This window comes from Neofelis nebulosa, chromosome 6 (genome assembly GCF_028018385.1).
Source record: "Neofelis nebulosa isolate mNeoNeb1 chromosome 6, mNeoNeb1.pri, whole genome shotgun sequence".
In the NCBI taxonomy this organism is placed as follows: Eukaryota; Metazoa; Chordata; class Mammalia; order Carnivora; family Felidae; genus Neofelis; species Neofelis nebulosa.
The window spans coordinates 108,468,277-108,490,208 of NC_080787.1; the positions used below are offsets into that span (position 1 = coordinate 108,468,277).

Sequence of the window (21,932 nt, forward strand, 5' to 3'; positions counted from 1 at the left end):
CTCCCCGGGTTCTGGTGACGTTGCGGTTTCCTCCCTCTAGCCGAGCCTCAGCGCCCGCCGCGTCCCGCCCTCCTCCTCCTCCTTCGCCCACACCCCTCACCCACCCGCCCGCTCGGCTCGCAGTAGCGCCGCCCGAGGCTGAAGCGGCGCATCCCGTGGCGCGGCGCCCACCGGCACCCGAGGCGCTGCGGGCGCGCTGAGGGCTCGGCTCAGAGGGCGCCGGGGGGCCCGGGCGCCGTGGTGTGAGGGGGCCGCGGAGCCGGGGCCGAGGCTGGGGAGGCGACGCCCGGGAGGACGAAGCCGCGGCGGGGAGCGGTAAGCGGAGGGGCGGCGGCGGTCGCCGTTCTGGGCCCCGCGCGGCTCATCTTTCTTCCGGGGTCTCGGGCGGGTCGTAGGGTGCCGGCGGGAGGCGGAAAGCCACGTCCCCTGCCCCGCGCGGAGCGGCGCGGGCTGCGCGCCCGGGCCCTGCGCGGCTGGGCTGCTGGAGGGCGCGCGAGGCGTGGAGCCGGCGCCGTGGGCTTCCCGCGTCCGGGCAGCTCCTAGCCCCTTCCCAGCCCTTGAGCGCCCAGCGCAGAGTCGGCGCACGGTGAGGACCCCGAGATCGCTTTCGGTGCCTCGGCGCCGCGATTGCCCGGCCAGCCCACGGGGCTCCAGTTTCTTCGGCCAGCTGGGTGGCACAGCCTCGCGCCTTGCTTTCCCTGCGTGCCCTGCTCGTTGGGGAGGGGTTGGTGATTGTCGTGTGTGCGGACCCCGGCGCGGGTAGCCTCTCTGTGCGGCTGCGGAAGCCCGGGGAGCCTGTCCCGAGCCCCCCCCCCACCCCCACCCCAGATGCTGGATTCCAGCGCCGCTTGGCTCCCCCGAACCGGGAGAAATTGTGGGTAAACCTCACTCGCAGGCAGCTCCTGGTGGTGGTGGTGGTGGTGGGACGCCTGACTCACAGGCTGGGAAGCTCTGTAAGCAATGCCACATGGGCTCGAGATCTGTCGCGGCTGGAATCCGAGCTAAGTTTGTGACCCGAGAACTTTCTCGTTTTCATCGCTCATTTGAGGCAGCAGCCTCCGCTTAGGCTGGCTGGCTGACATTAAAGGTTGAAACCAAATCCACTGCTTAAAAGCAGGAGGTGAGCCTAGTTTACCTGGAATTCCTTAGGTCAGGAAGTGACACTTTTAATTTCTAGGGATCTTCGTGTAATGAAGTTCTTAAATTTGTTGTTGTTGTTAGTCATGGCTTAGTTAATGATACATTAAATTTGAGAATGGACGTTCTCACTTAGAATTTTGACAGCATTTAATTTTTCGGGAGTCCCCTTCATTTTTTTTTTTTTTAAATGTCTTAGTAAGTGATAACCTCTGAAATGCTATATGTGCAATATTTGGTAGAATGTTCAGACAGTACTCCCAAAATGGGATCACAAAAATGTAATGCTCATGAAAGAATAAAATACAGGATTATCTGACCATTTGTCTGTCATGTGTTAACTTTTTTCTTTCAAGTTCACCATACAGGCACAAGTCCTTTTATGAAGTGTGTAGGTTAGATGTGTTTTAGTATAAATGGAGAAAAGATGAAATTTAATGCCTCCAGCATCTAGTGACCCCTTTGTGTGAGTACAGCAAAAAGTGCAAGACACTGCTGGTAATTGAGGGGATATACAGAGATGTATAAGAAACTGCCCTAATCCTCCTGAAGCTTCCAACGTGGAAAGGGAGAAAACATAAATAAAAAGCATCTGAGAGTTTGAGCTTGGGAAGTTTCATTGTCCATTGATGGGCATATCATGTCAGTATCAGTTTCATCAATTTTTGGTTAATTAAATAAAAACAGTGGCCTGCAAAGTACATTTTTACATTCAGATTAATAACTATTGATAGTACACTCATCAAATAAAAGGGAGTTCTCAGAAAAAAAAAAAAAAAAAGGAATTTGGACAAAAAGGGAAATTTGCAACAAATACAGTATAGGCCTTTGCCACCCTGAGGATTATTAGGATTTTGCTGGTTCTGCTGGGTGAAAGCTGTTTAATGTTCCTCCCTCTGAGGTTAGGGGCCTAGTGTGGGCAGACACCTGGTGAGAAGTCAGCTGGGTTGGCCACATGAGGTCAGGACCATTATAGTGACTAACATTTATGTGAGCAACTACTTTAGTATTTATAAAATTAGTCCACAGATTAGCAAATACAGGTTTTCAATGAGATTTGTGGTCTGGCTACTCAGTATCTTGCAGTGCTGCCTGGAGGGGACATGGTGGTCATCCATGAAGTTCTTAACTTTACAGATGTCCTTCCTCCTCCAGTACTTGTTTTTGTTTGTCTGTTATTTATTTTAATTAGAGAATGAGAGAGAGAGAGAGAGAGAGAGTGTGTGTGTGTGTGTGTATGCTTGCCCTTGAGTGAAGGAGAGGAAGAATCCCAAGCAGGCACCACATTCAGCACTGAGCCTGATGTGGGTCTTGATCCCATGACCCTGGGATCATGACCTGAGCCAAAATCAAGAGTCAGACACTCAGCTAACTGAGCCACCGAGGCACCCTCCCCTGCTGTGCTTTTTTTTTAAAGATTATTTAATTTCTGAAAAAGTGTTTTGTATCATAGGTGAAAATGCATTCTGCAATTACATAATAAAATATTTATATATATCTTAATGTACTCTTTAGTGGATTATTTTGGTATTTGTATTGCTTTCGATCACACTGTGTTGTGTGAATGATATTACATTATTCCCATTCAGTATTACAATTACAGCAATGATTGGAAAGGAATAAAGGATAAAATATTTAAATTTGCATTTCAGTATATCAGTAATCAATGTTTTCAAAGGGGGTAAAGAACTAGTAAAAGACTAGCATTTCATCATTGCAGCATATATGAAGTATTACTTAACCATTAGCATGTTTGAGTCTAAAATATAATTGGTATTTTTACTCTTTTTCAACCCTTCCTCCCCAGTGAAACAGAGAAATACTGTTATTGTCCTGGGATGTGTTTGTGGCAGGTCTTTGAGGAGGTGAAGAACATCATCATGGTGGATATTGGTATTTCATGTACTGAAAGGGGCTGGACCTTTACTATTCTGAAGGATTGGGTAGGGCACGTGATGAGGTTCGATGGGCATCAGCCTCCTGAAGGAGTGTGTGCAAACAGAGGACAGAACAGTTCTTGTTACTGATGCCTTAGGGTTTTCTCATCTTGGAATTACATTATCTTCCCCTAACTGGGGGTCACCAAATTACCAGCAGATGTTTGGATGACACAATAAAATTCTCTAAACCTAGAATCAGTGCCCAACACAGCAATTAGGCAAGTGTAGAAGCCCAGAGTACCATAAAGAGAAATTATTTCCCCATGCAATTCATTTGGTGAGTTAGTAGTGGCAGAATAGGAAATAGAGATTAAAAATCCCAGATTCCTGAGGCACTGATCCATGCGTCCATTTGGTGACAGCAATAATTGGAAATGGATGAATTTCAAAAAGTCTTGCCAACTCTAATGCCCAATTCTAAGAGGAAATTCCCTTTTAAAAATTAAACTCTGCATTAAGTGGATAATATCTTTAATTGAAGTAATTGTTCTTTGAAGAAAATCTGTTACCGAATAAACTCAGTCCCATATTCTGGCCCATCTAAACTTAGTGTTTAAGAACTTCTAGTCACGTATAGAAGATTGGTTTGGTTAGCTCGCAGTGGAGAAGTGTTACAGAAAAGATTCAAACGAGTGGAATGTATTAGGTCAAGAGGGGCCATTAGGATTAATAAATTCTTGCTTACAAATTCATATGTGTGTAGACAATTGAAGGAACGGAAGAGTCCCTGATAGATCATATGGCTATACTAATACTTGCATTTAAAAATCGCTTAGTACTTTAAAATTTTTTTCAAATCTTATATTTTCATATTTTAGCGTAGTGGAAATGGGGAGTGATATAGAGCAGGTGTCTTATCCTCATTTTAGGGGTGTGGAAATGGAAGTACTGTGAGGGTAAGAGACTTGTCAATCATTTTACAAGTAATTAGTGGTCTACCTTAAATATGAGAGGAAACTATGTTGCACATTTAATTCTGCTTTGCTCCTTTATGACTCCAAGTGCATGTTATTAAAGACTCTTACATTTCATTTTCCTACAGATCTAGTTTATTATCTCCTTTACTACTCACTACTGTCCAGGGACTGTCAGCTCCTGTCAAATGCTTATGCGCTTTCCAGACTTCTGTACACTGGCTTTTTACAGACCCCCTTCCTACAGCTCCCTCCACTTCCACTCTGGGCTTTGTAAGGATTCCATTGTGGGAATGGAATTCTCTTCTAATTCTCGAATTCCTGCAGAGCCCTAGGCTCACCGCTCAGTCCTCATTAGCTGACTTCAGGTCTTTGGGTGCTTTACCCATGGCGTGGCTCGCTCCTGTCTCTCAAGGCAAGCTCCAGCCTGTTGAGGGTGTGGAATCCAGATCCTCTTTCAGACGCCCAGAAGAGTATAAACCTGCAGGAGGCAGAGTGTTCGCAGAGCCTGGTGGAGATCACAAAGGAGAAAAGGGAATGATTTTAATCTGGCAAGAGAAGAAAAGAGAGTTGAAGCCATCTGTTTATTTCTTGAATAAAATAGTTTGTTCAGTTCTTAATTCAGAATAACACTGTGAGTTTTAATGTGTGTTAAGATTACCACTGGATTTCCTTCTAGTTGTTTCAACTCCTTTGAGAGATTCTGTAAGCATGAACTTGGTGTCATCAAATGTTAGTAAACAATTCCTGAAAGAACAGAATTTGCCTCTTCAGTAATATGTAGAACTATAAACATACTGATAATAAGTGTAGTTTGTTTGACATTTTATATTTGGGAATGGTTATAACCATCAGGTAAGTATGGTCCTGTTTTTAAAAAATAGAAGGCATATATACAGTTAATTAACATATACATGACATATCCACTGTAGGTTATTTGTGTCCATCTGCTTTGTACTAGACAGGGTCAGAGAGAGTTTGCAACTGAACGTATATGTCTGCATGCCAAAAAAAATTTTTTTTAAGTTTATTATTTCTTTTGAAAGAAAGAGAGAGAGAACCAGTAGGGGAGGGGCAGAGAGCGATGGAGGGGACAGAGGATCTGAAGCAGGCTCCGTGCTGACAGCAGAGAGCCTGATGTGGAGCTCAAACCCATGAACTGTGAGATCATGACCTGAGCAGACATCAGACTGAGCCACCCAGGTGCCCCCCATCCCCACCAAAGTTTTTTCATATTATTTAAGGAATTAATAGTGCCTCTCTTTCCCCCAGTTAATGTGAAAAAAGTAGCGAGATAAACCTAGTAGGATTCCCTGTGTGTGTTTAAAATGGTACACATTGCTCTTTTAATAGAAATTGAATAGGTCCGCAATCAGTTAAATTGCTGTCATTGAAATCTTTCTATTTGAAATATTCATTGCATACGCAGATGGCTTACGTTGTAAATTTGTATTTGTTGATTAAATCAATGCTTCTGCATTTTTCTCATGTGTAACAAACTTAGCTACTAAGCAAAAGGCACTTAATGCATGCAGATGTTATACCACAACAAAGTTGAATCCGCATTTCATAACTCTTAAAAGGAATTTGTAAAGGAAATGGGCTTACCAAGCTTGTGGGTCTATAATATTTTTATTGATGAAGTACACAGGCCATATACTGGCTTTACTGTTGGGAGTCTAATGGCTATTGCAAGAAAAATGGGGGTATTTGTTAGCAATTCATGAAGTGGGAGGTAAAAACATTAGGTTGGTTATATAAATTTTAGTGTAAAACATAGTAATCTCCAGATTATGTTGTGAATCTAGCAGGAATTACTGATTTACAAAAGTAACACTACAGATTGACACTTTGATTTAGGATACTCCCTTAGGCGCCTGGCTGGCTCAGTCGGTAGAGAGTGTGACTTCTGATCTGAGGGCTGTGAGTTCAAGCCCCACGTTGGATGTGGAGCTTCCTTAAATTAAATTTTAAAAAATTAGGGTACTCCCTTAGATTGAAGTATGGAAAGGGTTATTGCATTGCTAAAGTTAGCTTGCATCCAGAAAGTTGCGTCAGTGGCAAGAAACTCAAGAATTGCATGATAAAAATCACCAAGTACTTTAAAAGTGTCCCCTGCCAAGGTACACTCAACACCCTGACACAACCGGTAGAGCAGTAGTGAAGACAGCCTGGCTGCGGGACAATACTGCTTACCTTCTTCACAGTTCTGACTGTAATTCTTTCTTCTTGAACAGCACTTTTATTGTTAGAGTCTACTGAGAATAGACTGTAAGTAATGGATTTCTAGAATTCCACAAATTCTGGTGAAGAACTTTTCTTGGGGCCTTTGCTGTTTAATGATATCATTCCAGGAGGTACAAAAGGGGCCAGACTCACCAACCATGCAGCCTGGGGGCCAGCTGCATTTTGGAATCACCTGCAGTGTTTACACTTCTCCCTGGGGGGGAATGGGCCTGGCCGGAAGGAAAAAGTAGCCTGAAAGGGAATGTTGAACAGCTGTTTTCCATCTTCCCTGAAGAAAAAATAGAGGAAATCGACTTACAGCAAGCATCAAGAGGGATTTATGCTAAATACAGGGAAGTTTTTCTGAATGTTTTAACCTTTAGAATGGCTTTCTGAAGGAGGCCTTTGAGTTTTTCTGTGTTTAGAAAGATTTAAGTGAGGCTGTCCTGGAGGGATATTAGCTTTTGTCTTCTCAGGTTCTAAATTTATGAGTTTGGCTCATCTGGATATGAAAATCATAGGAATTAAAAAGGATTTAAGTATAGGAATATAGAAGAAATGGTCAGTTTTTGTTTTTGAAACACAAGTTGCCTTCATAGTTTCTACTTAGCATTTTTGTTTGTTAGAACAAAGTATTTGCTCACTGGCTAAATGTTGATCATGTGTAAGAGTCCCGCAGCCTTTTTCAGGTACACATTATAATATCTGAAAATTCCTCTTCTCTCTGCTTAATCTGTTCTCCCCCAAACAGGTCAGTTTTCCCCACACTTCTTTTTTAATCTAGAAAACCTTAAAAGATTTTGGCATCAGACTCTAGTATTCCATTTGGGATTTTCAGTAATATCTTTTCTGTTTTTCTGCTCCATTTTTTCTAGTATAACTAGACTGTCAGCAGTGGTCACAGGAACATATGGGGCATTCATCAGTTATTTGGTCAAAATACAGAGGTTGCCTATGTCAGAAAGAGTCTGGAAACTTTTCTCATTTACCAGACTTCTTATTACAGTATTTATGGTTAAAAATAATAATGGTATTTATAAAAACAGAATGTGAACTTCATTTTTCTTTAGGAAGATAGAATCTCCAAGAGAATTGATTCTGTGGTGTCAGGCCGGTAGTTCTGTTTTTTCTCAATATTAAAATTAGTACTTAAGATGTAATTATCTTAAAAGCAGGTTCATTTGGATGCAACGTTAGGTGTTGGAAAAAGCACTCTCAGCCATTATTGGGTCACTGGGCAAGAAGTGAAGCCCAGCAAAGTCAGTGTCTTAGGCAATTGGAATTAAGTGTTTCAACTTACTTTTACAGCCCATGGTTTTAAAGCAGTTTTGAAATGTTTTCACCATGACCCTTTTCAAAGAAAACTCTGATTCTTGGAAGCACTGAAAAACCTGCAGAGTTATCTTAGGTGCAAGTGTCTTTTTGCTGGCCCCTTTGGTGGTAAGGTTAATTTCTTCTCTCCCTCCTTTATCTTTACTTTTAAGTCTTCCACAAGTTAGAGCCTATTGATTCTACTGAGAAACCCAGTAGAAGTAGAGAGCAAAATAAGAATCAATCTGTTGCTTTTATGCAATACTCCCAATTTGTCCTTTCTTAAACATTAGTGTGAAATTTAGGGGTGCCTGGGTGGCTTAGTCAGTTAAGTGTCCTACTTCGCCTCAGGTCATGATCTCACGTTGGTTGAGTTTGAGCCCCGTGTTCGGTTCTGTGCTGACAGCTCAGAGCCTGGAGCCTGCTTCAGAATCTGTGTCTCCCCTCTCTCTCTGCCCCTCCCCCGCTGGCACTCTGTCTGTCTGTCTCTCTCTCTCAAAAATAAATAAACATTAAAAAATGTTTTTAAACACTGGTGTGAAAGTTTAAGCACCTCTGTTTCCTCTGAGAAAATCAGCATTGTTCAGATTGGATTCATCACATGTTAATAACCATGTGCTATGTTTGAGTTCTAGGATTTTCACCGTTAACATTTTTAGACTTACTGTGACTTGTATAGAATTATTCCATATAAGATTCAAATGAACTAATAGTATTTTGAGTATCTGCTGTAGGAACGTGGGAACTTTACAAATTCAATTTCACTTCTACTTGTTGGATTTCATCTTCCAAGTTTCAGGTTAAGTTGGTCCACTCAGTATCTCTTTCTTGGGGAAGCAATGTGCATAGTATTTATAGTACTAAATTGCCGTAAAATGATAAATCCTGTGCCTAAAGAAGCTGAATTGAGCTGGCAGCATTAGGGTGGTTATATAACAGATCCTTCTTTGTGTGCCTACACCTTTTTTTTTGTTGGCGAAGCCACTGAAGTTTGGTTCAGTGATTGCAAGTTTTAGAAGAGATAAGTCTGTGTTACTTGGGAATGAATGCTTTGATATATAACTTCTTCCAGTGTACTTTTGAACCTGGAGAGTTAGATGAAAGAGCATTATACTTTAGTGATAGAAATACTGAAAGGGTTTAGTCATTCAGCAAGTATTTGCCAGGTACTTCTGTGTTTGAAGGGACGTCTGTGTGGAGGCAAAGAGGGGAAACATACAAAATAAATATGACATGGGTTTCCAGCCTTGGGGAGCTATAAAATCTGGTTGGAGAAGGATAATCAAGTATGAAACTTTATGAGAACAACTAAGTGCTGAAAGGGCCGAATGGATGCAGTAGAATTGCAGGAAGGAGAGAGCTGTAGGATTACACGGGCAGAGAATACGCATCTAGGAGCAGAGAATGAATTGGGCCTCAGGGGACTTTATGCCAAAAAGGGGAAGGGAGAAAGCATCATAAACAGGGCAGCTGAACCACAGCACTGGAAGAGGAGTCAGCAGAGAAAGGGAGTGGCTGAGAAAGGAGAAGGTTGGGGAGAACATGGGAGAAGCGTGGGAGTTCACTTCTCCTATAACATTCTCTTTCCTTTCTTCATTCTGCACCTACTCTTTCATTGTTTTCCACAAGTACTTCTTGAAGGTCGTATTGCATGTAGTCAGTGGTACATGACACTATAGGAAAGGACCAATTAGTACTAAATGCATACATTAGTAAACACATATAAAGCTATAGACGACATTTTTATTGACACCTTTTTAGGTCCAATTCAGGTACCCCCTTCTCAGTACATCCTTCTTTCTCCACCCTAGCCAGATGTGCTAACTTCTCTAAATCTCAGTAGTAGTTTGTCATTCTCTTGCATACATCCTCCTTTTTATTTTAGTGGTGTGTGTAAAAATTTTATTTCTTTTGCCATCTTCTAAGATGGTGTAAGCATCTTCTTGGCTGGCATTATTTCTGATTTCTCAAAGAATATTGAACAATGCAGGTATGAGGCCACAGGGGAGACCACTTATGGATGGAGTTGCCAGGGAAGGCTTCATCAAGAACCTTGTGTTCTTTGAAAAAGAAAAGAGGTCGGGTGTGGAGCAGCACAGAGGGGGAGCCCCATGAAAGAGAGTGATAGTGGGAATAAAGAACAAAATGTGAGTTGTACTCAAGGAAGAGCAGGTAAGTGTGAAGAGAGAATTTGTATAGGGAAGAAATGAGTGATAAAATGAAGGTAGGTAAGTGTTAGGTTATGGAAGCTCTTGCATGAGAAATTTGTTTGTTTTGTTGTTGGAATAGAGGCTCTTGAGTAGGAAAGTGGTATAATGGTGATTCTTTAATTTATAAGGAATTTTGTAGTTTACAAAGATGCTTGTTTTGTAGGTAGTATGGTCAGACTGTGGGTTTCTCTCTCAGCTCCTTCGCTTTCTATGTGACCTTGGGTAACATACTCAACCACCTATGCCTCAGTTTCCTCATCTGTAAAAAGAGGATGATATTAGTATCTACATTACGGGCTGTGGTGAGATTAAATGAGTTAAGCCATGTGAAATACTTAACATGGTTCCTGGCATTTGGTAAGCGCTATATATATTTATTGTTTATAGCAGCCTCTGGTTCAGATATAAGAAATACGAGCTCCACTTTAGAAATGAGAGAATTGTGGAGCTAGGACTGTATGTTAGTTTGGTAGAGCTGCTGTAACAAAGTGCTTCTGAGTGGCTTTCACAACAGAAATTTATCGTCTCACAATTCTAGAGGTTAGAAGTCCAGAATCAAGGTGTTGATCCGTTTGGTTCCTGCGAAGGCCATGGAAGAGCCTCTCTATTCCACGGCTTTCTGCTAGCTTCTGGTGGTTCCTGTCAATCTTTGGTGTTCCTAGACTTGGCAATACTTCACTCCTATCTCTACCTTCATCGTCATGTGGCATTCTCCCTGTGTGTCTCTCTGTCTCCAAATTTCCTATTTTTTTAAAAATACCAGTCATATTGCATTAGGAGCCCATTCTACTCCAGTATGACCTTATCTTAATTGTATCTGCAACAACCCTGTTTCCAAATAAGGTCACACTCTGAGGTACTGGGGATTAGGACTTTTACTTAGTGAACGTTTAGAAGACATGGTTCAACTCATAACAGATTCCAAGTCAGATCTTTTGAGTCTACCATACGGTGACCATGGTGTGCCAAAAGGATTGTGGGAAAGGGGAAGAATCTGTAGGTCTATATGAGAAACAACAGGCTTTCATTGGCTCTTCTGTCTCCTCTTTGCCTTAGACCTGCACCATTCCCTGAATAGTCACAGTGATGCACATGTCACAAAGAGCCTTGGGATATCAATATGTCCCTGTCTTCTGAAAGGATCTTTTGCATTTCTTTCTTCTCAGCATGGCAGTCTCTGTGACTTCTTTGCATTTGGGGATTAGAGATAAGTTTAGGGACATTATACTTGCACTGGATAATTTCAGTCTTCCCTATAAATTTGAAAGATATATCACTGTCCCAAAGTATAGGTGATAAAGGAAGAAGTGAATACTTTTGGAAAGGGGCAAAAATCCACAGTATCAACAGCAAGGATTTTACTAAAGAGTCGACTGGAGATGAGTGAGTGGGTAGATAGGCAGAGGTAAGATAGAAGTTGATGCCTCAGGTTTATAGTTGGGATTGAGGTAGAATGAACACCTGGTCCCCCTCCCCTGCCTCATTTAACTCAGGAATTGCCTGACAAGTGGTCATCTAGCCTCCACATTCATTTAGGACTAGACCTGAGAACAAAGTTTACAAAATGAGATTAGTACAAAAGGAGTTTTCTCCAGCATCCAGCTCAACGAAGAGAATGCCATCAGGTTTGACCAAAAGAAGCAGCTAGGTGGGACCTGGCTGTGAGCAAGATTGGGTGAAATGGGTAGGGCAGATATGAGAGGCATATGCGTAGATTAGGAGATGTGGAGGATGGGGCCAGATTCCCAGATGCTAAAGATAGTATGAAATGTAGACAGTCAAGTCAACTGGATATTCACCAAGATATCCAGTTAAGCATGCATGACCTTGGACGTACAGACACAAACGTTAAATATCTGGCCATATTATAGGCTCTGACTTGGGGTATTTCTGGCAGGACACTTTTTTTTTTGGCCTGTGGATCAGTGGCCAGTGCTTATTCTTTTCTGCCCAGTTATCAGAGTCTCCAGCAGTTTAGTAAAGCTTTTCTTTTCCTTAAAGATTGTTTCCTAGCAGTAACACTTTATATATCTATAGAAACTCACCATAATAAGATATTTAGCACAAAATAACAGGAGTGGTATAAGTGTACAAGAAATAATAATTCATTAGAAAGCATCTTTATTCTTTTAAATTCTCCAGATAAAAGAAATGTCAGCAGTACAGGAAATTTTTTTTATTTGTAAATAGCACTAATAAAGCCCTTAGACCAAACCATTAAATAATAATAATAATAATCTTTGGGAATATAGTTAAAAGGAGGGACATGAAGGGAATCACTCTAAATTTCAAAACAGAACAACCTCAGTGAAAGTCTTAGCACCAAGACAACTATCCAGTGGAAGGAGAGGCCTGCCCGGTCTGGGCAGGAGTGGATGGGAAAAGTGGTGGAATGTCTAACCCCATGTAAAATGGGCTGAAAGTTTTGAGGTGGCGTTTAGAAAAAGGCTCTGAGAAAAACCCATGCAAACCATCCATGGACTGTTGGGAAACCAAATGAGATCCTCTGGGTGAGGAGTGAGATCTGAGGTGGGCCAGGCACCTTAACAAGGACGTGGCTTAGGGGCACAGCAGTACCTCTCACTTATAGTGTGAGCTTTGTGCTCAAGGGAGGGTTGAGAAGGCAGCGGCTATGGTGCCAGCTGTCAGTAAACCGTAATCATTGCCCTGCGTAACCTTGAAAGGGTCAAGGTTGTAGTACATTTTACCTCCAAAGGGTTTGTCTTGGTACACAAAGAATTTTATCACTTCTCTATATGTAGTTATGTTTGTATAGTTATATGATTATATACATAATTATCCCTCAGTTTTTAAAGGTTTACATCTTGACACGTTAGTTAATCTATTCAGTAAATGATCTTTGCATGTTTCTTAAGAGCTGGGCACTCTTCTAGGTGTTAGGGATATAGCAGGAAGCAAAGTGATCCCCTGGAGCTTAATTCTAGAGGGAGGAGCTAGGCACATAAAAGAAATAAGTAAATTATATGGTAGATTAGAAGATTATTAGTGCTATAAAGAAAAAATAAAACCCGGAAGGGAGTTAGGGGATGGTGATGATTGACTTAAATAAAATGAACACAGCGAACCTCACTGAGAAGGTGACATTGAACAAAAACTTAAAGGAGGTGAGAGAGCAAGCCATGTAGATATCTGGGGGTAGCGTTCTAAGCAGAAAGAACAAGCACACAGATGCTGAGGAGGGAGCGTGTCCCATGTGTACCAGAAGAGCAAGGATGCCACATGGCTAGAATGGGGAAAGAGAGAAAGAGCTGTAGGTTGTGAAGGCAGAGAGGCAATGGGGCCAGGCCATGTTGTATCTTGAGAGCAATTGTAAGCACTTTGGTTCTTACTCTGAATGATGGGGAAGCCGTTGGAGGGTTTTAAATGGAGCAGTGACATAATCTGAATTGTGATCGAACAAGGATGGCTCTGGCTCCTGTGTTAAGAATGGCCATTGGGAGGTAAGGGTGAAGTCAGGCAGACTAGTTTGGAAGCTTTTGCAGTGATTCAGGCAAGACATGGTGTGGCTTAGGCATTATGGCAGTGGCGAAAGTGTCTGGATTCTAGGTATATTTTGAGGATGGAGTCAACAAAATTGGCTGATGGTTTAAACATAGAGACAGAGTAGGTAAGGGAAGGAGCGGGAGTTTGGGCCTGAATTGCTGGCAGGATTGGTTGCCAATAACTCTGGGCAAGTCCTGAGAAGACAGTGCCTGCATCTTTGGGTTAATTACATGTATGTATCATTGTTTCACAGACCAAGTCTGTGGTATTCTGAGTTTTGATTATGATTCATGAGAGGACATTTGGAAAGTACTCAGGGATTTTGGTGCCAAAGAACTATGATCTGTGAGACAAAAATGAGAATCAAAAAAAGTACATATAAAAATGGTTGAGAATGTGAAAGGCAGTAAAAAGAAAAAATTAAATTTTGTCATTGGTGAGTATTTGAAGGTTGGAAAAATTGAAGAGTGCTTGAATATAAGTAAGGAATGAAAAAGAACTTTAAATATAGCGAGAAAAACATCACTCTGCAGTATATACTCAGTAGACATATTCATGAATGTATATACGTATCCAGTAAATGAAATTTTAATTTTGATTATGCTGGAATTATGGGTTTGATGCCAGCAAATTACTTTCCCATGAAATTCTTTTAAGCTTTTTGCCTAACTTCTGTGTATTTTTTTTTAAATATTTTTAAATATTTATTTTGGAGAGAGAGAGACAGACAGTGTGAACAGGGTAGGGCCTGAGAGAGTGGGAGACAGAATCCAAAGCGGGCTCCAGGCTCTGAGCTATTAGCACAGAGCCTGATGCGGGGTTCGAACTCACGAACCGCAAGATCATGACCTGAACCAAAGTCCGATGTTCAACTGACTGAGCCACCCAGGCGCCCCTGTGTATTTCTTTTTTTAGATACTACCTAAAGCTTTCAGGCGGTCTGTAAGTACAACACTGTATATTCTGCTGTGTCCTGTGCTTCAACGGCAACATCCTTGGACAGAGACAGAATCATTTTCCTGGGGAGAAAAAATCAGCAAAAGTTGAGTGAAAAAGAAGATTTGGTAAAGAGTATCACCACATTTTCTAATGGGGCAAAGTGTGTGGCAAGACTTTCATGATTCGAATGGGAATTTAGATGATAGGACTAAAAAGAAGGTTGGGTGGGGGCTTCCCGCTGACCACCATTGGGCCCAGTGATCCACTAGAAAGTACTCACAAGAAGCTGTTTTAATCATGAATATGGTTTAACAAAGCCAAAGATACAGATTAAAATCAGCAAAGGGACATGGTACATGGGGCAAAGTCCAGGAGACACCAGGCACAGGCTTCCAGGTGTCCTCTCTCAGTGGAGTTGTACTCTGGCAACAGTATGGGACAGCAGGTGCAAAGTGTTGCCAGCCAGGGAAGCTCACCCCAGCTTGGGGTCCAGTCATGTAGACGTGCAGCACCGGCTTGGCTGACTTCGGCTCTTCAGACTCTAGCCCCTCAGAGCAAAGATAGGAGTTTGTCATAAGTCACATTGTTAGTACAAACCATCTGGTCATGCTGGTACTAGTTGGCCTGAGGCCTCAGGTATACAAAGGCTTTTTATCAGGCAAAATATTACAAAGGCTCAGAGCTCATCTCCTATGAGCCAGACAAGGGCCAATCCTGAAGACAGGCCTTTCTTAGAAATTTTGTAGGGTTTGAGCAGCAGGCCTATTGAGTTAACCCATTCCTGCATAGTGTGGTAGGGCTTTGAACATGGTATTAGTGTTTCTTAGAGTCATTATCATTAGAGGGTAAACCTCTAGGACCTGATCTTGGAGGAGAATGATATAAGGACATACCCAAAATATACAGTCTTAGCTAAATTCATAAATGAGTGAAACTAAGTAGATTACACGTGAGAGGTTAAATGTGTTTTGTGGTACTTAGCCTGAGAATCTATAATTGATGTCATGACTCATTCCACAGAAGTTTGCAGATACAGAAGTTTACTAGAAGAATGAACCTGCAGGTACATGTGGTATTGACTAAGATCAGAGAAGAGGTGGAAAGGAAGAAGGTAGCCCTGAAGTTAATGTCGAGGCAGAGGAATTGGTTCATTCAACTCTGGAGAAGTTCCATGAACTGCTGTCTGCAAGCTGGAGCCGAGGAAGGCTGGTTGTGCAACCCCAGTCCAGGGACAGGAGAAGGCTGATGGCCCAGCTCAGGCAGGCGGGCAGACAAGAGAGCAGGAGAGCGAGTGTGCACACGAATGAGAATGAATTCTCCCTTCCTCTACCTTTTTGTTCGGTTCAGACCCTCAGTGGATTGACTGAGGCTCAGCCACATCAAAGAGAACAGTCTCGTTTACTTGGTCTACTCAAATGCTAACTTTTGTGGAAACCCCATCACAGACGATCCAGAAATGGCCAGTCAAGTTGACGTATAAAATTAACCATCACAAATGGTAAGAAAGGAAGTCACATACCTAAAAATCAAAGGGGAGCGTTGGTCACAGAATTAAAGGTAGTTTTATCCACAAATTCAAGGAATTACATTATCAACTGAAAGTTAATGCATATTGCCATTTAAGGGAAGTAGAAAATGTATTTCAATCAAACATCAGATTTTTGAAGTTGTATTTAGGTTTAGAAGTGATTCTTTTCATCTTCTAAATTTCATCAAGACTGGGGTTTCTATGTTTAGGGTGTTTTTCTGACTGTAAACACATGTGTCATTATGGTATATCTGTAAGCTTTATCTCTCTATATAAATATTGGTTGATGAAGAAATTGTGTTAGATTTGAAGATTTCTTTTCTTCTCAGATGTGTTCAGTTACTTGGAATATGTCGCCTAAAAATTGTAAATGTGCAGTTGAGCAGGAAGGAGAAACCTCTTGGCTTCACATACTTTATATTTGTCAAAATATTTTGATATTTTTAGGCTCCTGATGACTCTGCAAGATTCTGAACACACAATGCATTGTACCTATTTTAAAAATAACATTCTTCGTGTGTTAGTTCTGTGAGCGTTTCCTCCTGCTGTCATGGCCCCCTTGCTCTCAGTTGGACTGACCTTGGCAGTCTCATCAATAAGAAGATGATGACTGCTAGCACTTACAGAACACCTCCTAAATCCTAGACACCCTTTTAATGTTTTAAGTAAATCAGCTACTTAAAGATCACAGAAACCCTATGAGGAAGGTATTATCCAGTTTACAGAAGAGAAAACAGGGGCATAGCTAGGGCTGTGGTGGTGCTGGGATTCATTCAGACCTTGGAAGTCTGGTTCCAACTTGTGCCCACAGCCACCAATCATGTTCTTTCCTTTTTTTTTTTTTTTTTTGAGAGAGAGAGAGAAGGTGCAAGTGAGCGAAAGCCAGATTGAGAGAGAGAGAGAAAGAGAATATACCAGGAGGGCAGAAAGAGAGAGGGAGGAGGAGAGAGAGAGTAGTGGGGCTCACCTGAAACGGGGCTCAAGCTCACCCTAAGCAGGGCTCGAGCACACCCGATGTGGGACTTGAACTCACGAACTGTGAGATCATGATCTGAGCCAGTCAAATGCTTAATGACTGAGCCACCCAGGTGCTCAGCCACTAATCATGTTCTGAGGTGAATGGTGATGGACAAGTATTTTGGGGGAACTCTTACCAGAAAGTGGTAAATGCTTTATAGGTGTTATTTAATCTCCCAACTGTTACATGACACAAATACTATTTTTATCTTCATTTGAAATAAGGGACTAGGTTTTTAGATAGTTATAGTTGACTTGTCCAGAGTCACAGAGCAGTAAACCAAGGCCACTCTGATACCCCTCTTAGCCACCTCACCAGTCTGCCATCTTCAATCTATGGCAAGAAGAAAAATTGTATTTTAGTTTTCATGAGTATTTATGGTTTAGTTTAATTGTTATTTGAAGCTATAAGCAGTTGCATTCAGCCATGGGCTTCGGTATCTTTATCTTCCTTTCTATGCTTTATATTTTTAGCTAGTAATGCCAGAAAAGAGTGTTTTCATGGTTAAAGCTATTGCTGGGAAGGCCATAGGTGGTTTTTCATACCCTTCCAGGAAAGCTTTGATTATTTACTGTTGAGAAAAATTTTGGAAAAAAAAAAGATTTTTAATTTTCTTTTTGGACCAGGTATAGTCAATGATCAGTTAAATAAATTATGTTGGACTAAGGGAGAATTCTATTCATCTTTATTGTCAGAGTAATATAAGCTCTGAAGTTAAAAAAACACAACTCAGAAACATCATTTTCTTAGATTTTTATCCTATAGTTATTAAGTGAAGAGCATAGTTTTTCTTGTTTACATTTTTTTGGTTTGTTTTTTGTTTTTTGTTTTTTGTTTTTTCAACGTTTTTTAATTATTTTTGGGACAGAGAGAGACAGAGCATGAACGGGGGAGGGGCAGAGAGAGAGGGAGACACAGAATCGGAAACAGGCTCCAGGCTCCGAGCCATCAGCCCAGAGCCTGACGCGGGGCTCGAACTCACGGACCGTGAGATCGTGACCTGGCTGAAGTCGGACGCTTAACCGACTGCGCCACCCAGGCGCCCCTGTTTTTTGTTTTTTTGGAAAGAGAGTATGTGAGCAGCGGGGAGAGGGGCAGAGGAGGGAGAGAGAATCTTTTTTTAATGTTTATTTATTTTTGAGAGAGAGAGCACAAGCAGGGGAGGGACAGTGAGAGAGGGGGACAGAGGATCTGAAGTGGGGTCTGCACTGACAACAGTGAGCCTGATGCAGGGCTTGAACTCACAGCTCAACCGACTGAGCCACGTAGGTGCCCTGAAAGAGAGAGAATGTTAAGCAGACTCCACACTCAGTGCAGAGCCTGGTGTGGGGATTGATCCCAAAACACGGGAATCGTGACCCCAACCCAAATCAAGAGTCAGTGACTCAACCAACTGAGCCACCTGGGCACCCGTCTTGTTTAGTTTTTACCCCATGCCTAGGATGGTTCTTTGATTTAATAGCTGCTCAATACATAACTGAGTTAATTAATTAATGTTTACAAGTAATTCTCAGCCCCTACATGGATATTCCAGTTGTGGAAAAAAGTGCATTGGAAAACTTCATGTTCATAAGTTACTACTTCTTAAAAGTTTTGGAATACCAAAAAGAAATACAGTTAATTATACTCAGCATTATATTATTCTGAAAATAGTATCAGAGTAAAAAGTTCTGAAAATACTGTAGGACATGGCATTCCAATACCATCATTAAAATCAATCAAGGGGTGCCTGGGTAGCTCAGTTGGTTAAGTGTCCAACTTGGGCTCAGGTCATGATCTCATGGTTCATGAGTTCAAGCCCTGCGTTGGGCTCTGTGCTGACAGCTCAGAGCGGGCTCAGGTCATGATCTCATGGTTCATGAGTTCAAGCCCTGCGTTGGGCTCTGTGCTGACAGCTCAGAGCCTGGAGCCTGCTTCGGATTCTGTGTCTCCCTCTCTCTCTGCCCCTCTTCTGCTCGCGCGCGCTCTCTCTCTCTCTCTCTCTCTCAAAATTAAATGAACGTTAAAAAAAATTTTTTTTAAAGAAAATCAAAATTGTAATGAAGAGGTACCAATTAGAAGATGTCCAGTTGTTAGACTGCTAGATAAACTACAACTGACTTATAGCTTAGAAAGTAGAACCGTTTGGGGACTCCTGGCTGGCTCAGTCAGAGGAGCATGCAACTCTTGGTCTCAAGGTAATGAGTTTGAGCCCCACAATGGATGCAGAGATTACTTAAATAAGTACAACTTTTAAAAAAGTATAACCATTTCATTTCCTCTTTGTAAGCAAAATTAGCTACTTTAGTGTTCTCCCAAGTGATTTGTAGATCCTCCACCACACCTCTACCCTGCTTTCACTTTGCCTCCGTGAAAGTACAGATTTTACTTTCTTTCTATTTTCTGTAAGACAGCCATGCTCTCAAAAACTGGATCTGACTTATTCACTTATTTATTTAGGTAATACCTTCATTTATTTGTTTTTTAAAGTAAGCTCTATGCCTATGATGGAGCTTGAACTCACAACTCTGAGATCGAGAGTCACGTACTCTGCCGACTGAGCCAGCCAGGTGCCCCGAAAGCTGGATCTTAATGGTTTTTAGTTTTGTAGTAAGGTGCACCAGGCAGACAGAACTCTACTGCTAAATGATGCCTTCAGTTTGAGAACCACTAAATTACTTACTCAAGTAGCCCTCTGGTGAATGGGATCTGGAGCCTTCATTTTAAACATAATTTCGGTTAACCATTCTCACAGAAGAAAGTTATAGTTATCATTGTTGGCCTAAGAAAGAAGTGAGGTCCAGATTATATTGTGAGGAAATGTGTTATCTTCACAAACACTTTCCTGGGGACAGTGTTGGACTGCACAGAGCTGCACTTAACTTACAAACCTAACTTCAAGTTCCTCCAGTGTTGAGCATGAAGGTGATGTGTGCCATGATTATACATGGTGTGGTTTTGCTGTGTGGGTTCAGGGTTGTAATTACTCCCTCAGTAGTGCGTGTAAATTCTTAGGGGTTCCATATGCTGTAATTTCATATCGTGGATTTTTGTTTAGAAATGACTTTTTGGGGAGATATATTTCATTTCATCCTAAATAAGGAAAACAATAAGCCCTCAGTAAAAGGAACTTTCAATTTGATTAAGAGCCCTTGGTTTTTAAATTTTTCTTTTTTGGCTGAGTCTATAGGCTTTACACATCAGGGAGTATAATTTTAGGGAATGATTGTATAGTACCAAAACCATATGTTTTCTTAGGATTTGATGTATGTAAGAATAATGTTAGATTTATTTCACTACAGAAATTTATGAAGGACATATAAGGTTTTATTTTGATATTGAGGTAAAATTATTTTTCAAAAAATTATCCAAATTATACATTTAATAAAAATTGAAATAGACAAGTAAGGAGAACCTTAAAAATATGTACATTCCGTTAGTTAAAAAATCCATGGAAACAGTGGAGTAGTGTGTGTGAGACCACAGCAAGTTGTTTCTCAAATACTTGGAAATAGGTTTCTCTGAGAGTTAAATCCCAAAATAGATCAGAGAGGGAAATGTGCGGCTCTGTTACAATACGTTAGTGCTCTCAGGGCATCAGAGTTGCCTAAAACCCAGTTAGAGGCCTAAAAATGAGGGAACTTGGTTTTCAGTGGAAGAACACACGAGAAAGAATTGCTGACTTCTACATTGTCTATACATTTTCCAAGGAAGAGTGTTCTGTTGTCTGGTCAGCAGGACTGCTTTGGCCCTTCATGGATATGGGCACATCCAGTTCTACTGTGGGAGGTATTTGTCCTAATCACGTAACTAACTGACTGCTGGGCCCATCCATTGGCTTGAGCAAACTGGAGCCAGTACTCTTGAGCTGAGCTTGATGGGCTTGGTGGCAGGAGCTGTGGGACATGTATATTTTGCTCTTCTTTCGTAAATGATTCAATTAAAAAATTTTTGTTCTTAATGATATCCCAAGGGCATCTGTGATATATGCTGACAACACAGCATCCTTTCAAGCAAATTATGCTCCTGACTGGTTGAGTTACCCCAATCCCAGGGCCTCTCCCCCAGCAATTATCTAATAATTTTACTCCTTGTGTACATTTCTGATGAAGTCAGAAAATATCTCCCAATCTGACTGATGCTTGTATTTCTTATGAATGAATGCACTGATATCCTGGGAGAGAAGGGTTTTAGTTTTATTATCATCAGATAGCACATCCCAGGATGATCAGCTGGAATACTGATGACATTGCCTGAGCCAACAGCAGACCCTTGAGGTTAGGGTCTTATCAACTCAGGCAGTGGCAACAGATGTCTCCCAAGTACTCACGCATCCCTTCAGTCATATAAGTTTGTTACTAGGAAACACTCCCCAGCCAGAGATTTTCTTTTCTAGTCCCTGTTATATACTGGGACTAGAGATATATATTCATATATATCTATTATATATATATATATTCTTTTGAATATATATATTCTTTTGAAAGAATACAGTAAGAAGCAGTCACCTTTTATACACCAAGAATTACAGACCTTGGGAGGCAGTCAAACTCAGATAATCATTTATTTAATCATTATTCTTTTCTTTGAGGGCCAAACCCCTGCCCAGTACTTAAAAATCTCAAGGGTTATATTCATTCTTTTCCAGTGAGTATTGAGCGAGCTAATGAAATATGTGTTAGAGTCAGGAGCATTGTGTTTGAGTTTCAGCTAAGTTTCTAACAAGCGCTCGACCTTGCTCAGTCAGTTAATATCTGTGATTCTCCTTCTTTTGCTCCTTTTTCTTTCAAAAAAACTTTTATGGATGGATTAATATAACCTTGCATGCCCCAAACTTCTTCCCTTTTATTAAAAATATTTATAGAGTTCTGGGGTGCCTGGTGGCTCAGTCGGTTAAGCGTCTGACTTCGGCTCAGGTCATGATCTCAGTTCCCGGGTTCGAGACCTGTGTCAGGCTCTGTGCTGACAGCTCAGAGCCTGGAGCCTGTTTCAGATTATGTCTCCTTGTCTCTCTCCCCACCCTCAAAAATAAATAAACATTAGAAAAATTATTTATAGAGCCCTTCCTTCATGTCAGGTTCTATGTGAAGTGCATCACATAATATTTAATCACTCTGTGAAGTTGGGATCATTGATGGATGAGAGAATGGAGACTTTGAGAGCAGGAGTCAGTTGATCAAAACTAGCAGACAGCAGAGCAGGGGTTTATACTCATGTCTGCCCAGC

General features: G+C 41.5%; 1 protein-coding gene across 3 annotated transcripts in view; it reads left to right on the forward strand.

Moving 5' to 3' along the window:
* DSE (dermatan sulfate epimerase) overlaps nucleotides 1–21,932 on the forward strand; it is an 81,706-nt gene that overhangs the window by 1,091 nt on the left and 58,683 nt on the right. Inside the window, exon 1 of one of the 3 annotated variants that reach the window (XM_058735034.1) lies at nucleotides 70–315. The exons of the other annotated variants lie outside the window; for them this stretch is intronic. The gene's annotated coding sequence lies outside the window, so the exon portion shown is untranslated. Of the gene's footprint in view, nucleotides 1–69; nucleotides 316–21,932 lie in introns of those variants that run through there. 3 annotated transcript variants of the gene reach the window in all.